At 40.5% G+C, this 18528-nt stretch overlaps 1 pseudogene; it reads left to right on the forward strand.

Moving 5' to 3' along the window:
- The first annotated feature begins 12594 nt into the window (after positions 1 to 12594).
- Positions 12595 to 18528, forward strand: part of LOC103201424 — a 113334-nt pseudogene continuing 107400 nt past the window's right edge.

The raw sequence follows: 18528 nt of genomic DNA on the forward strand, positions 1-18528 counted from the left end.
TAGAAGAGAAAGCTACTTTTCAAATAATAATAATGAACAAACACTGTTGTAAGTGGGGAAGGAAAGTAATCATTGGAAGCTGTAAAGAACAGTCTCACAATGCCAGTCAGAAAATCAGCCCAAGGTTGATGTAACCTACCCCAGAGACATCAAACTATGTATTTCAGGAAGCATTAAACCAAATCAAACCAAACTCACTGCCATAGAGTTGGATCTGACTCATAATGACCTCTCCTTGGGTTTCTGAGGCAGTATCACTATGGAAGTAGATTGCCCAACCTTCCTTCCGAGGAGTGGCTGGTGAAAGCATTACAGGTGATTAAAACATATTTTATCATTAGGAAGGTGATAACAAATAACTCCAACAGTCCATACAATAAGAACACTGCACCCTTGGCAATCTCAGCTGGGAACCTGTTGGTGTTAATAGAAGGCCAGTAAAAGACATTCCTGGGTGGTACAAATCGTCAAGCGCTCAACTCCTAACCAAAGAGTTGGTGATTCAAACTCACTCAGAGGTGCCTCAGAAGAAAGATGTGGCACAAAAGGACAAATATTGTATTAGTCCATTATTGTAAAAGTTAAGGAAAGGTTTATTTATAGAAGGAAATTTTATTTGTTGGTTACCAGGAGTGGGAGGGGAGGGGAGGGAAGGCTGTTAGATAGATAGAGATAAGTATTGATTTGGGTGAAGAGAAGGACAATGTACCAAATGTGAGTGACAAATATGACACCATTGAGGATGAGAAAAACATAGAGAGGTACATGGGAGGTACAGACAACAAATATGAACCCTTTTGCACATACAGTACTGTGTTCTCAGTGAAGGCAAACATGGGTATATGGATGGATAGATGGGTGGACAGACTAAACGATTAGGTATGTCTATGAAATGGGGAGTGTATCCAAGAACATATATAGGGTTGGCAGACAATGGTCCTATAAGTTTATGTGAAAGATCAGAATTCCCAGGTGTATAGTAGAGTTGACAAAGGGCAAGATTGTGGTCACTGCTTGGTCACAGCCAGCTACCCAGAGGGACCAAGTAGTTGAACCTGTGGGCTTGGGACCATAGTCGCAGGGGACATCAAGCTCAATTGACATAATATACTATATAAAACATTGTTCCACCTCCTACTTTGGCGAGTAGCGACTGGGATCTTAAAAGCTAGCAAACTGCCATCTAGATACAATGATGGGTCTCTCCTTGTCCAGAGCAAAGAAGAATGAAGAAAACCACAATTCATGGAAACAATTAGTCCTAGAGACTGGTATACCATCCAGTCTGCAGCCTATATGACTATGGGACCAGAAGAACTAGATGGTGCCTGGACCACTGTCATCCACTTGGAAGGGGATCTATGTAGGAGATCCTTGAGAGAGAGGGAGAACAATGTGGAACAAAACTCAAAATCATTTGGAGGAAAAAAAAAAAAAGGTAGAGCCTGGTGGAACCACTGAGACTATGGCCCCTAGCTGCCCTTCAGGTCTGGAATAGAACCCACACCTGTGGTTTCCAGCCAAACAAAATACAGGCATATGAGTTAAACATTTACCTCAAGTAGATACACTCCTTGGAGAGAACAATACTGAGAGAAAGAAGGGCTGCTTATGCACAGGGAGACAGCTCAGGGGGCAGGAGTGTATGGAGGGATGGACACTGGGAAGAGGTAACTATGGAGAGGAAGTGGGAGGGGAGCTGTTGCATTGTGGTAAACTGTGGTCAATGACATGAGACAAAGTATATGTGAACTGCTGTATGGAAAGTGAATTTGCTCTGTAAATCTTCACCCAAATCACAATAAAAAAAAAAAAAAAAGAAAGGTGTGGCAATCTGGTTCTAACAGATCACAACCATGAAAACCTCCCTATGGAGCACAGTTCTATACGGGGTTGTCACAAGGCAGAATTGACTGGGTGACAACTGGTTAGGAAAGTAAGACAGAAAATGTCTCCACGAGTTGACATGGCTCTTTGTGAATGGTGGTTTCATCAGGATGTCAGAGGATTTTTTTTTTTTTTTAAATAAAACATTACATTAAACTGCTTGATCTATTTACAATGAGGGTGGGGACACTCTGGCCCATGGACCATTTTTGACTTGCTTTCATCTAGTCACTAAATAACTATTAGCCTCCTCAACTGAGCAGTGTCAAACACCCAAAACAAAACCCACTGTCACTGAGTCAATTCTAACTCATAGTCAAACTATAAGACAGAGTAGAACTCCTTTATAAGATTTCCAAGGCTATAAATCTTTATAGAAGCAGACTGCTAAGGAGCAGCTAGTGGGTTCAAGCCACTGATCTTTTTGGTTAGCAGCCCAATGCTTTAACCACTGTGCCACCAGAGCTCCTTAGGACTGGCTATGTTCAAGTCTCTGCTTTTGGTGTTGGAGATTCAAAGACCAGTAAAATTCAGCACTGTATCTATCCTGGAATTGCTCACAATTTCCTGGCAAGGAAAGACACATAAACAAAGATATAAACAATTTCAATGTAGTATGAGGATAGAGATTTGTGCACAGTATCGTGGAACCTGTTCAAGTAATTCTAAATGTTGAACAATAAAGAACCATTAAATTGGCAAAAAATGGTTAATTATTTTGTAAATATTGATTCTAAATAAAAACAGATATACTCTTAGAGGTTAAAGTAATAATAATGACTAGGTTGGTATATAGTCCTTAGATTTTTCAAAGCATTTTCACAGATACACATGAAAATATTGAATCAGAGACTTGGAAAGGGCTTTAGAAACCACTCACCGTAGGCTCATTTGAGAGTTGAGGAACTGATGGTCCTAGAAGGTGAGTGACTCATTTAAAGTCCCACAATGACTTGATGGCAGGGATAGGACTATAAATTCAGGTCCTTGATCTCTTGGTCACAAGAGCCCTGGTGGCACAGTGGTTAAGGGCTTAGATGCTAACCAAAAAGTCAGTGGTTTGAACCCACCAGTTGCTCCATGGGAGAAAGATGTGGCAGTCTGCTTCTATAAAGATTATAGTCTTGGAAATCCTAGTGGGCTATTCTGTTTTGTAAGGGTTGCTATGAGTCTGAATTGACTCTACTGCAATGGGCTTAGTTTGGCTTTTATCTCTTGGTCCAGAGGTCTTTCTCTCACACAACTGACAATATTTTGTATTGAGTCTCACTACCCTATATTGTACCCATTATTGGTGTGATCTACCCAATTCAGATGGGAAATAAAGCGAGAGTGTCTACAAAGCTAACTGGCTTGTGTAATATCTCATTAGTGGTCATCTGAGTTCTTTGACTCACTTCCTTCTTGTTCATGTACAATAGATTTACAACAATTTTCTCAAACAACATTTTTCAGGCTTTAACTTTGCATGTCCCAGTCCCTCCCAATCCCCACTGAAGTCCTGCCCAAAGTTGCAGGAGTACCCAAAGTTATCTCATTTTCAGTCTAACGACAAGTCTATGTAAGGCCACCATCTCGTTCTTCTGGTCTCTGGGTAGTAGAGGCTGTGGTTCCACCATTTTCCTCACTTGCCCTGACACATTGGGATGAGTTTCCCATCATGGCCAATTGCAACAAAAGGCACAACTGTTCCTGGTTTCTGCCAAGTGGGCCACCTAGCATGCTCAGCATTCAGGGATAGGTGCAGGAGATGCTAATATCACTTTCTGTCACTGCTTGCACTGAAGTTCTATGTTATGGATTCTTTATGTCCTATCACAGTTTGACTGAATCTGGTGAAAAAAATCTCACAATAATCTCTCCCTCTGGAGTTAGCTCATTGTGATTTGAGCAGGCACTGTTCCCTGATTCTCTTTTCCAATAGGAAGCTATTGGTCTCTCATGTACATAGACTCCAGGATGTTTGCCAAATGGGTTCTCAAGACATGACAAAATCTTAGGGTGAGTGGAGCTTAGGCTGTAGGTGTACAATCAATACTTAATTATTTAAAAGAGCCTATATCCCAAGGCCTTAATAAATGGGTTCACATGTAGCAAATTATGAGAATGGCACAGGACCAGGGAGTGTTTTGTTATGTTATACATAGGGTAACTATGAGTTGTAACTGTATGGAGAGTACCTAACAAAAACAGCAACATATTCCAAAGCCTATAATAAGATTTCAAAGGGAAAAGAGGCCTATGATTATGGGAAAGCTTGATTTCAATAAACTAAATTGATTTTGATTTTTTTTGAACAGCAGGTTTATTGAAGTGCAGTTATCTTGTTAGCTACTGTAGAGTAGGCTTTTGACTCATGGTGACCTCATGCACAATAGTACAAAACATTGTCCTGTCCTGTGCCCCTGTGCCATTCCCATGACCAATTTGTGGGTTGGACCATTGTGATCCATTGGGTTTTTCTTGGCTGGTGTTTGCAAGCAGATAGGTTGGCCTTTCTTCTTAGTCTGAAGCTCCTCTGAAACCTGTTCAGTATCACAGCAACATGGATCTTCTGCGTGGAAAGTGAGAATTCTACCACTAAACCACCAATGTCCCTGAGGTATAATTTGTTGTTGTTAAATGTTATTGAGTGGACTTATAGCAACCCTATTGGAGCTCTGGTAGCACAGTGCCTAAGGCATCTGATTGCTAACCAGCAGGTTGGTGGTTGAGACCCACCAGCCACTCATTGGAAGCAAGGTTGGGCAATCTACTTCCATAAAGATATACCACCTTAGAAACCCAGTGGGGATTGCTATGAGTCGGAATTGACTCGATGGTGGAGGGTATGTACAACAGAACCAAACAGTGCCTAGTCCTGCACCATATTCACAATTTTTGCCATGTTTGAGCTCATTGTTGCAGCCATTGTGTCAGTCTATCTCATTCCTCTTTTTCACTGACTTTCTATTATACCAAGCATGATGTCCTTCTCCAGGGACTGGCCCCTCCTGATAACATGTCCAAAGTATGTGAGATGAAGACTCACCATTCTCAATATGTTTTGCATACCATAAAATTCATTGTAAGGATATAATTCAGTGATTTTTAGTCTCCTATGATTCCTAAAATTTCCCTCAAATTCATTTACAGTCACTCCCTACTCCTGGTCCCAGGCAACCACTTATTGTTTCCTGTCTCTGTAAATTTGTGTTTTCTGGATATTGCATATAAATGGAATCATACCATATGTGGCCTTTTGCATCTGGCTTTTTTCAATTGGCATAATGCTGTGTTTTTTTTTTTTTTTTAATTTATTTTTATTGTGGCTTGGGTGAAAGTCTACAGAACAAATGAATTTTCCATTCAACAATTTATACACATTTTGTTTTATGACATTAGTTGCAATCCCCTCAATATGACAACACTCTTCCCACTTCCTCTCTGGGTTCCCCACTTCCATCCATCCTTCTTTTCTGCTCCTTTCTGCTTTCTGGGCTTTGTTTTTGGGCATATGCTATCCTTTTGATCTCCTATGGTTGATTGTTCTGAGGAATACATTCCTCATGGATGTTACTGTTCACTTTATAGGCCTATCTAATAATTGGCTGAAAGACGATCCCTGGGGGTGGTTCAGTTCCAGGTTTGCAGGGTGTGTAAGGGCCATATAGTCTCAGGGATTCCAACAGACACTATCAGACCAGTAAGTCTGGTCTTTTTTATGTTTTTAAATTTTGTTCTACATTTTTTTTTCTCCTCCCACTCTGTCCAGGACTTTCTATTAGGATCCTGATCAGAGTGGTCAATAGTTGTAGCTGGGCACCATCTAGTTCTTCTGGTCTCTGGGCAGTGGAGGCTATGTTAGTGTGGGTCATTAGTCCTTTGGACTGTTTCCTTGAGTCTTTCATTTTCTTCATTCTTCTTTGTTTTGGATGGGGAGAGACCATAATTACATATTAGATGGCTGCTTGCAAGCTTTTAAGACCTCAGTCATTGCTCACCAAAGTAGAATGTAGAACATTGTCTTTGTGGACTATGTTATTGGCATAATGTTTTTGAGGTTCATCCATGTTGTAGTATGTATCAATAGTTTGTTCTTATTTTCTTGCTGGGTAGTATTGCATTGTATGTATGTACCATATTTTATTTATTTATTGACCAGCTGATGGACATTTATATTTCTATTTTGGGTTATTATACATAATGCTGCTATGAATATCTTCATACACATCTTTGTGTGAATATATATATATATATATATATATATATTAATTCTCTTAGGGAGAGTCTTAGGATAAAATTTTTGAGTCATTTGCTAAGTGTATGCTTAACATTTTAAGAAATGGCTAAACTATGTTTCCAAAGTGGCTGAACCATTTTACATTCCCACAAGCAATGTATTGAAGGTTCCAGTTCATCACATTCTTGTCAACATTTGTTATCAGTCTGTGGGTATATAGTGGTATGTCACTGCAGTATTTAATAGATTTTAATTCAGGTTATCTCACAGCCTTTAAGATAGCAATGTGCATTGTGAATCTCTCAAAGAGTGTGTTGGATAGATGATACAATGTTTCCCAATTTATTTAATCTTGTGATTCTTTTTTTTCTTTTAAATGAGCACATTAAAGGCCGAATGTTCTACAGAGCATGTTTTGGGAAGCATTACTTAATTTGATTGTATTATTATTTTTAGCTTTGTTTTTTATGAGATTTAATCATCCAGCTAGTATTAACTGCACAACAATTTTGAATCAGGTAGCATTGACCCAGAGGTTAACTGAATGCAAGCATTAAAGAAGGATACTTAAGAGATGAGCACTGGGACACTTTAGAGAGGCAGTAGTTTTCATGAGTGAGTACATGTCTGTTTATTGGTGTATTTGGTTCCCTAGCTCAGCCCAGATAGGCTCCAAATCTCAGAAGGAGCCAGGCTGGAGTCAAGGTGAGATCCTGGCTACATTTTAATTGTAAATACTCAGCGAGGTAATAATTATAATGATAATAAAACAATAATAAGATCAAATTTATATTGATCACATGTGTGTCAGGCACTGTGCTAAGCACTCTTCATGGATTGTCACTGAATCCTTCTGATGGCCTAAGATATAGGTACCATATTATAAATATTTTACAGATGAGGAAACCGAAGCACAGAGTGGCTAGTAGCTTGCACACAGGTTGTAGGAAGTGGCAGAGTCTGGATTTGAACCTGGAACTCTCTGACACTAGGGTCTGTGCTCTTGAACTACTCTTCTACTCTGCTATATATCCTATTACCACACCAAAAAGATCAGTCTGAAAGACAATTTTTGTTTGTCCTCATTTAACAGCATTTTTTAAGGTACTTGCTGGGAAGATCTTCAGTCCAGAATTTGGGTCCCTAGTGTCATTGTTATCCTAGTCACTCTTGCCCTCTCTTTCACCTCATCAGAAATGTACCATTTGATCTCCTATGGCAGTCCCTTTGTGTCCATCCTTTCCTTCCAGTGCCATGGTCACCACCATTGTCTGGGCCTACCTTCATAATTGGACTATTCACACCACACACACACACACACACACACACATACACTTCTACCTGGGTCAGTGCCCCTAGGTTTCCTCTCTAAAACCAGGATGCACATCCTCACCAGGGAAACCTTTCCAGACAACTGCTCAGCTCTCCACACTGTTCAAATTTATTTTTGAACATTTATTGACTTCCCTTGTTCAAAGGAAAATCCAAACCTTTTAGCAGGTCCACTGCTATTTTCATCACCATTGCACCTCTCATAATGCTCCATTTTTGGATCATATGCAGTAGACCAACTAACCTCTTCATTACTGCCCAAACAAAGCTATTCTTGCCTTTGCTTATCCTTGTTCTGCTGCCTACAATGTCCTCCTCTCCTTTGTTTGCTTCTCTGAGCCTTTTTCTGCTGTTGGAAGATTGGAGATCTAGGATGCTATTTTAGGAGATCCCAGCCCAAAGACCCCTCCCTCTGAATCCCCTTGGAGAACTTACCATGTCTATATAGGCATACCTCATTTTACGGTGCTTTTCTTTATGGCACTTCACAGATATATATATATATGTTTTGTTTTATAATTTGAAAGTTTGTGGTAACCCCGTATTAAGCAAGTTCTATAGGTGCCATTTTCCCAACAGCATATGCCTACTTTGTGTCTCTATGTTACATTTTGATAATTCTCATAATATTTCAAACTTTTTCATAATGCTATTGCACACTCAGTGTAGTATAATGTAAACATAACTTAATTTGTGTGTGTGTGTGTGTGTGTGTGTGATTTGGGTGAAAGTTTACAGAGCAAATTCATTTTCTATATGGCAGTTCATAACATTTTGTCTCATGACAGTGACTGCAATTCCCCACAGTGTAACAGCTCTCTTCCCGATTCCTCCCAGTAGTTACCTCCTTCCTGTGTCTTTCCCTCCCAAGCACTCCGGCCCGCTGAGCTGTCTCCCTGTGTGAATACTGCCGTTCTGTGCTCCCATGATTGATTGCTCCAAGCAGCGTATCTACCTGATGTAAATGTTTAGGCATATGGGCTAAATAATAAACTGGATGCCACAGGAGTGAGTTTAATTCCAGACCTAAAGGGTGGCTAGGGGCCATAGTCTCAGGGATCTCACTAGGCTCTATCAGACCAGCAAAACTGATCTTTTTTTAAAATGATTCTGGGTTTTGTTCCACATTGTTCTCCCATTCTATCCAGGATCTCCTGCACCAATCCCCCTCTGAGTGGTTGACAGTGGTAGCCGAACACCATCTAGTTCTGGTCTCGTGGTCATATAGGATGAAGATCACATGGTCTACTAGTCCCTTGGACTAATTGTTTCCATGTGTTTTTGGTTTTCCTCATTCTTCCTTGCTCTGGAGGAGAAGAGACCCATCATTGTATCTATAATCATTGTATCTATATGGCTGCTTGCAAGCTTTTAAGATCTGAGTTGCTACTCACCAAAGCAGGATATAGAACAATGTTTTTGTGTAGTAATATAAACATAACTTTTATATGCACTGGGGAACCAAAAAATTCATGCAACTCACTTTATTGTGATATTCACTTTACTGTGGTAGTCTGGAACTGAACCCACAATATCTCCAAAGTGTACCTGTAGTTAATTAAATGCACAGGCTCTTTTTGACTGGCTATGTGACCTTGGGCCATCTATCTAACCTTTATAACCTAAGTCTTGTTTTCGGTAAACAATAAATAATAATGTAAACAATGTATAATAATAATCTCTGTAAACAATACAAAACAATGTATAATAATAATCTCTGTTTCACAAGTGTGTGAAGTGGAAAAGCAGTTGGTATACAGCTCAGAATGGTACATAGCATGAAGTCAAGAGACAATATTCAATAAATGAGAGATAATATTATTAATACTTGAGATAGTAATGGTGCTTTGTGTTCTTTTAATCTAACTCTCTCATGAGGGGTAGACCCATAGCCTGAGTTCAAGGACCGATTCATGTTAGGCCTTATACAATGCCTTAAGCATCAAAGAGAGGACAGGCAAACAAGCTTTAATTTGGGAGTCAAAAGCCCAAAGTCAAGCTTAGCTCTGACAATAACTCAGCATGTGACCTTGATTACATGACGTACCTCCTTGGATCCTCAGTTTCTTAAACTGTACATCATCCCCAATGTTCTATTTGAACTTGGCTTCATAACCAGATCCTGATACTTATTATCTATGTTAATTTGGGCACATTCTTTAATCTTCTTATCCTTCTGTTTCTTCATCTGAGAAATGGAGAGAATAATCCTGTCTCACTGGTTGGAAATGAGAGTAAAAGATGTATTGCTTATAAAATGCTCACCTTGAACTAGTTTAGTATAACTCAGCTAATAGTTGCTGTTGTATTCATTTTATTATTGTTGTTTAGTTGATAAACATTAGGTGTGTTGAAAAACATTGATAGATGTATTCTCTACAATATGCTTTGCGGAAAAAAAATGACTTGACACTTCTCAATGAACTAGGAGTAATAATAATAATAAAACACTTGACAATGATTCCCCTTTGCTTTACTCACTTGACATTCACAATGATTCATTTAACTGAATCATGGAGTGGAGTTAATTTTGATAAAGATCTACTTCTTTCTGTAAAACAAGTCCCAGGACTTTTGCCCTCAGTAGTATTTCTTACATTTCTTATTAAAATTACAAATTTATCATTTTTGGTTCATGACATTTTTTATTTTTTTCCTGCAGAGGCCCAGGATGGAAATATTACACCAAATGTCAGGCAGTTGGCATTCTTGATCCATTTTTGTAGCAAACTTTCAGGCTGTTTATATGTGATTTATGTTCCTCCTGTGGTTCCTAAATGAATATAATAAAAACAGTTTTAGAATATTAATCTGACATGGTTCAGACCAGCATGGTCTAATATAAATTTATTTACTGGGAATAGTGAAAGGGTGAAATGAGAGTCAGTTTTTAGTAAATATTTCTTGCTGGTTCCTACGACACTGTTTCTCAAAGTGTAGTCTTTACCTACTGTGGGAATTACTTGTGTTTGTGAAAATGCAGATTACCAGGCCTCACCCCTACTCTGTGGGGGTTTGAGTCTTTGGAAGTGGGACCTTGGGTTTGCATTTCTAAGGAGCCCCTGAGTGCTTCTGGTATACCCTGGTTTGAGAACTCTGGGCCCCTGGCATCTGCTCAAGAGGAAATGCATTGTGTTGTCTGAGTCAGAGGAGTCCCAGAGTTGGAGCCTGCCCAGGGCTTCAGGGTGGGGAAAGCCAGGCCAGCAGGTATGAGGCTGTGGCCCAGGGATGCGCTCCGGGAGGGGGAGGGTCCAACACTGATGTCAGGGGCATGTGTGCTGACGCTGTGGCGCCATATCTGCTAAACTGGGTGAAAAGACACGAGGATTTCCAGTGATGACAAGATGGCCTGTGAGGGTGGGTGGGTTGGGCAGAAGGAGTAGGTTTCTGACAGGCCCAATGTGAGAAATCTAAGCAACCATCCTTGGCAGAGAGTTTACTGGGAGTGGGATAGGGGGAGTAGGAGGGGCCAGGGCTGGACTCTACCCCTGATGGGCTGCTCAGCAAGGGCTGGACCTTAGAGCCTTAGGGGGAGCTGTATGAAAACTCAGACCCCTGAGCTTGAACCCAGACCTTCTGCATCTGTTTTTCTGAAGCTCCCCAACTGATCTAATGCTACCATCACTGGAGCAGTATTTGGGAAACATGGGGGCCATGGGAAGAACTGACTTTGTGGTCAGTGGGCCTGAGGTTGTGACCCTGATCACATTATTAAACCTGTCTGAGGTAGTTTTTTTTTCCTGGATTATTATGCATATTAAGGATGAAGGAGTGATACACTTAGCAGTTTCTGGCACACAGTAGGCATTTAATAAACAGTGGTTTCACATCTAAGAACTGAGATTTTTGGACCCAATGGTCGGAATTGGGATAAGGGCAGGGTCTTGGCTTTAGAAATAGAGAGGATTCCAGTTTCTAGAATTGGAACCAGAGGAAAAAAAGCAACAATAATGTCAAGGCTTGGAAAGTGTTTAACATGCATGCCAGACACTGTTTAAGCACTTTATATAAAATCTAATGAGTTGATTATATCATTATCATATCAGTGAGTTAATAGTTATCGTTATCCCTAATTTACAGATAAGAAAACTAAGGCTCAGAAAGACATTTGTGTGGTCACAGAACTATTTTGTGGCAGAATCGAGTTCCAGACCCAAGCACTCTCACTTTGGGTCTTCAGCGCCTCATTCCTGCTTATGTAATCGTCTGTACATTTAGGCCAAGCACAAGGTCAGAATGACCTTTAGATCACAATGCTAGGCCTCAGGAAACATCGTCTCAGATATTCCTTTACCATAAACTTCTAGATGTGAGATTATACAATCACTTCTTAACAAATTCAGAAGCTGGGCTGTAATATACCTCTGCTTTGCCAAAGGATTGACAAATCCTGACAGAAAATCCATCTCCATGAGTCAGAATTGGCTTGACAGCACAACAACAGAAAATCTGTACCACAAATTCAGTTTGTATTGAAAATCTCTTGACCATTTTGTATTTTATTCTTGTGTAAGATGTGACCTCTTTCATGGGTTAATAAAAACTTCAAAGGCTTTCAAAGGTCCTTTTCTCCTCTTCCAATCCCACTGATTTAATCTTGTCATTCATTTCAGATGAATTCAATCATCTCATCAAGTTTTCCTCCACCTTGCATATGAAGCACTTATATTCATATATTTGTTTAATTCTAAGAGTATTTTGTCAGATTTTTAGCATTTTATAACTTTTCTCTTTCCCTTCTGTATACTCCTAGGGCATGACCTTCATAGCAGAACAAAGCAGGCCAGCAAGCAAGCCGCCAAGTCCTGCTCGCACTTTGTCAAGGAAAACAGCTGGGCCTGGTTTTCATCAACACCTCCACAACACATCTCGGTCACTGAAGGAGACTAAACCAGAGCTTGAAACTTTTTAAAGACTTCCTATAGACATTTAATACAGAAGGACATTTAGGTTGCCTTTGCATAAATCAAGTTCATTGGAGAAGAAAAGGGGGAGAATACAGGTGTCAATTTAACCCAAGAAGTCACATGAACATAGTCCACATTTAAACCTCCTCATATAGAATGGATGATGGTTATCACAACAGCCCAAACCTCTACCATGGTGCAAGGGATATAGCTCGAGAAGCAACCAGACAGTCCTGGAACCAAGGAATGGATGACTACAAGTATCAAGACAACTATGAGCGTTATGCCCCTAATGATGGCTATTATCATGGCAATGAGTCTAACCTAGAGGAGGATGCACAGAGTGATGTTACAGAAGGCCATGATGAGGAGGATGAGATCTATGAGGGTGAGTACCAGGGCATCCCCCACCCAGATGATGTCAAGGCCAAGCAGACCAAGATGGCAGCCCCCAGGGTGGATGGCCTTCGGAGCCAGGCAGACTTGATGGCTGAGAAGATGGAGGATGAAGAGCAGTTGGCCCACCAGTATGAGACCATCATTGAAGAGTGCGGGCATGGGCGCTTCCAGTGGATCCTCTTTTTTGTCTTGGGTTTAGCCCTGATGGCTGACGGAGTAGAGGTATTTGTGGTGGCTTTTGCCCTGCCCAGTGCTGAGAAGGATATGTGTCTGTCCAGTTCCAAGAAAGGAATGCTCGGTAAGTGGAAATTTTCAAAGATCATTCCCCTTAGGACATTAAAAATATCAAATGGGAGGAGAAGTAAAATTTATATAGACCTGTCACTATTAGTTGTCCTTGAGTTGATTCTGACTGATGGCCATCCTTTGTGTGCTGAGTAGAACTGCTTTACAGTATTTTCAAAGCAGTGGCCTTTCTGAGGAGATTGTCAATCCATTCTTCTGAGGTGCTCTGTCACTGTTATGCACCTTAAATATATCTCAATGCCCTTGCAAACTTATAATTTTATACCTATTTGACAGTTCAGGAATTTTTATCTCAGAAGAATTAATTAATTGGATCATGTTTACATAGCAAGTAAATAGTGGAGCTTGGATTCCTACCCAGGTCTGTCTGACTCCCAAGCTCTTGGTTAGTTTTCCATTTCTTACTGCCTCCCTGAGAGTCTTTCTTGTTCATATTAAACCATCTTCCATACCTAACTAAAGAATATTTGTGAATGGCAGGCCAGAGGTCTCTTCCATTTGGTCTAGTTCTCAATGGTATTTGTCTCATTCCCAATGGTATCTGCTTCTGGTTTCTTGTGTTTATAAGTGTTAGTGTTGGTGGGCTGAGTGCCCATGTGTCTTGGGATGAATGATGGACTTGAACACAAGCTGAGCCCTGGAGGCTATTGGGAGCCATGCTGTTCGTCGCAGATGGATTCCTCAGGGTGGAGGATCAGGTTTGCAAATGAACCCAGAGACTAGCATCATCAGGACCAAACTATTAGGGCTAGAGGCAGAGAAGAATTTTATGGAATTAGAGAGAGGAAGGACTCAAATGGCATACTATAGCAGAGATTCATCATAATACAGACAAGGGCTTGTCTTGGTCACTAAATACCATACAGAATATATCCAGTCTCTAAATGTAGAGCCCATGCTGTTGATTGTTCAGAAAACATTTAGTTTTTGAGAACTTAACATGAGTCAGGTTTTGACTCAAGACCAAGGTATTCTTCTGGCCATGAAAAGTTCAAAATATAGCTAGCAGCTTAGTTCATTCAGTCAACAAATATTTACTTCTTGTCTGCTCTGTGCTAATCTTTGTGCCCAGTCCCTGGTAAGATAGTATTGAACTAGAAAGACACAGGCCCTGCCACTCAAAGAACTTATATGGAACAGGACAAGTCAGTGCTGAGCAAATAAATACAGAGAATTATATAATCACTATAGGACGAAACCAAAATCCAGTTGCTGTTGAGTTGACATTTATTCATGGCAATCCCATGTGCGTCAGAGTAGAACTGTTCTCCATAGGATTTTCAAGGGCTGATTTTTTGGAAATAGATCACTAAGTCTTTCTTAGGGGCACTTCTGAGTGCCCCTTTCAGTTAGCAGCTAAGTTCACTAACTGTTTGCACCACCCAGGGAATATTGCAGGAATAAACCAAAAAAAAAAAAAAAAAAACAACCAAATTCACAGCTGTAGAGTCGAATCTGACTCATAGCGACCCCTCCTTGGGTTTCCAAGGCAGTATCACTATGGGAATAGATTGCCCAGAATAAGCCCTGTAAAATACTTTGAACAATTCTGGTTCCTAGAATGTGCCTTAGAGCAGGGGTTGGCAAACTTTTCTTGTAAAGATCCCCATATAAATACTTTAGGCTTTGTGGGTCCAGCTGGTATATGTTTACTCTGTCCCTGTAGCACAAAAGCTAGCCACAGACAATATGTAAATGAATATACACGACTATGTTCCAATAAAACTTTTTTTTTTTTTTCCTTTTAAATAAAAGGAGACAGCAATCTGAATTTAGCTAGTGGGCTGTAGTGTGCTGGCCCCTGATTTTGAACCACAATAAATTCTTTTTGAATATGACTGCAATATTAAATAAGGAAAATTTCTGCATAAAGAATTGTCCCTCGAGGCTTTTAAAAATTATTTTTTCCATTTGTGTTTAACTAAGTACCATTTAAAATGATCAGAATAGACCAGATATGACTAAAGGAGACTGAGTATATATGAACAGAAGGAATGACTTGAGAAGCAAAATTATCACCCAGAGCTTTTAAATACTAACAGAATTTTAGCACAGCTTTTTAATTTACTTTTTTAGTAGTGAAACGTCCCTGCTAGCTGCCTTTGAGTTTGAACAGCAGTGTTAAAAATGGGGAAAAACAACAACAACAATACCCAAACAAACCCAAAACTGAAAACAAAATAAGACCATCTCCAACTGATCTAAAAATTTCCAAGACATTAATTGGTTTTGTGATATTCCCACTGGAGGCCCTAGGTGCCTGTTAGTCCAAATTGGCATATGTCAGTAATAGTTTTATGCCCTGCTGGTCTCTCTACCACCCTAGTGGCTCATTAACAGAGCTGAACAAGGCGGCAACTCCCGCTGGCTCCCAGGGCAAAGGCTGGGAGCTGAGGGAAACTAGTCCTCATCTAGAGAGCCCATAGTTCTGTAATTTTTCTTTCAGTGTTTGCTAAGAAGATGGTATGACTCAGCCTAAGCCTAAGACAGGCAGGCAGACCACCCAAGTGGAGACAGATTTCCTATGGCCTCATGGGGCTCCTTTGTCTTCAAGAAAATGAGTATACAAGTGTTTGTGGGGAAATGGGTGAATTGAGGGTCTCATGGGGGCCAGCAAGCATATACACATGCTATCTCATGTAGCCTGCGTAGCAACCATGAGAGTTGATTATTTTAATTCCCGTTTGTGTGTTTTTGTTAGCTGCTATGGGGTCAGCCCTGGTGGCATAGTGCCTAAGGCATTTGACTGCTAACCAAAAGCCTGGCGGTTCAAACCCACCAGCCACTCCTCAGAAGGAAGATTGGGCAATCTACTTTCGTAGAAATGTTGTTGTTGTTGTTATGTGCCGTTGAGTCGGCCCCGACTCATAGTGACTCCTCCTTGAGTTTCCAAGATGGTATCACTACAGAAGTAGGATTGCCCAACCTTCCTTCCAAGGAGTAGCTGGTGGGTTTGAACCGCCAGCCTTCTGGTTAGCAGTCAAGTGCCTTAGGCACTATGCTAGCACCTTGGAAACCCAAGGAGGGGTTGCTATGAGTCTGGATTGGCTCGTTGGCAGTGAGTTTTTTTTTTTTTTTTTTAATGGGGTCAGCCCAAAATGAAAAGCTGTCTGATCATGTGCTGTCCCCATGACAGGTTATGAATCTGACCATTGTGATCTGTAGGGTTTTCACTGGCTGATTTTCAGAAGTATCTACTAGGCCTTTCTTCCTAGTCTTAGTCTGTAAACTCCACTGAAATCTGTTCAGCATCATAGCAACATGCAAGTCTCCACTGCCAGACAAGTGGTGACCATGAGGTTCATTGTCCAGGATTTGAACCCATATCTCCAGCATGTAAAGTGGGAACTCTACCACTGAACCACCAGAGTCATCATATCCCCATTTGAATACCAAAGGAAACAGGCTCAGAGAGTTATATCTAAAATCATCCAGCTAGTAAATACTAGAGCTAGAATTTAAACCCAGGTCTGTCTGATTTCAAAGTCTATGCTCATTCTTTTACACTGTACTGCCTTTCTGTCATGTGTGGTCTATGGAAAAGAGGTTATGAGCATGAAGCAGACCTTTTCTTCACGTCATCATGCTGTCTGTAGATTGCTTAGGACAGTACTATCGATTGCTTCCAACAGAGAGGTAGCATGGTGTGGTGCATAATAGTGTGAACACTGGAGTCAGACTAGAGTTTAGGAACTCACTGTGCCATTTATTAGCTACTGACCTTGGACAAGTTATGACTCCTCTAATTCTCAGGGTTTTTTTTAAATCTGTAGAATAAAGATAATCATACATTTGTTGTGAAAATTAAATGATATAATGCAGGTAAAGGAGCTAGCACTCGGTGCCTTCTAAACAATGTTAATTTTGTTATTTTGTGCCATTATGACATTCTCCTTCTAGTGTTTATAGTGAGTTATATTTGCAGAGAAATGATCGAGTAACATGAGTCCTGAAGTCAGGTTGTCTAGGTTTGAGCTTTTCCTTTGCCAGCTGTTTTAGGGTGACTTTGAAAAAGTTACTTATTTATGTCCTGGTTTCCTTGTCTGCACAATGGAGATAATAATGGACCTAGCTCATAGGGTTTTTGTGGGGATTTAATGAGTTTAATGCATTTAACTTGTCTGCAATAGTGGCTGACATATAATCAGTGCTTAATAAATCTAGCCATTATTATTGTTAGTGGGCAGTAGGGGTGTGGTAGAATTCTTGCCTTCTGTGTGGGAGATTCGGGTTCAATTCCTAGGCAATGAACCTCTTGTCCAGTCACCACCCACGTATCAGTGGAGGCTTGCATGTTGCTGTGATGCTTAACAGGTTTCGGGTCTTCCTCATGGTCAGACTGTGCATGACAGAAAGGCCGTGTGGTGTAGCAGAATGAACATAGACTTAGAAATCAGACAGACCTGGGTTCAAATTCTAGCTCCAGTACTTATTAGCTGGGTGATTTTAGATATAACTCTCTAAGCCTGTTTCCTTCTGTGTACAAATGGGGGCATTTGAGGTTCAGTGGTAGAATTCTTACCTTCCATGCTGGAAATCAGGGTTTGATTCCTGGGCAATGAACCTCATGTGTAGTCACCACCTATCTGTCTGTGGAGGCTTGTATGTTACTATGTTGCTAAAGAGATTTCAGTGGAGCTTCCAGACTAAGAAGAGCTAGGAAGAAAGGCTTGATATCTACTTGTGAAAATCAGCCAGTGAAAACTCTATGGATCCCAATGTTGTACATGAAGTCACCATGAGTGGGGGGCCCACTTGGGGGCAGCTAACTAGAACATTATTATAGTTGGGGTTATTGTTATTACTAAATTCATTGCTGGATAATGGTAAACTACCCAATTCAAGATCCAGTTTTCTTAGGTGACATTGCACATTCCTTCCATCTGAAGTCATTATTGTAGGCTTGTAAGGTCAAGTAGCCTAAACTTGGCTGGTAAAAAGGCCCTTGCTGTTCTAGGGCTAACCCAGTTCTCTTTCTCTTTCTTTTCCTTTCTTCTTGCTTTAGAAAGGAACTCTCTCAAAGTGATGCCTTTGGGCTTGATACCTATTTGATGGCCCACGAAAAGGATTCAGTAAGAAAACTTCTACCCCTAAATTCAAGTCTCAAATCATAGACTATTTTATTTTCTTCTTAGAAATGAATGAACCAGTTCAGAAAATAAAAGAAGTGTCCCTTGGCCGGGTAACAAAAGTACCTGGTGCCACCGTGCCCTTCCCTGAGCTTTCAGAGAGCTGAATGTTTGCTTTCCTGGAGCACTGAGGTTTAGTAAGCCACCCACCTACAGTGATCTCAGTTGAGGGAGAAAAATTCTGCAAAAATGTTGTTATTATCAAAGGTTCAACCCTACTTCATACCCAGTGGTTGGTCCCCTTCAAGACAAGAAGGTTGTGTTCATTTGTTAATCAAAGTGTTTATGCATTATATTTAAAAAAAAATTATTCAGCATTGCCATGTGCCTGGTGTTGTCTAGCCTC

The sequence above is a fragment of the Orycteropus afer genome, unplaced genomic scaffold, assembly GCF_000298275.1.
Source record: "Orycteropus afer afer isolate SDZICR_OR568_19922 unplaced genomic scaffold, OryAfe1.0 scaffold00150, whole genome shotgun sequence".
NCBI classification, from domain to species: Eukaryota; Metazoa; Chordata; class Mammalia; order Tubulidentata; family Orycteropodidae; genus Orycteropus; species Orycteropus afer.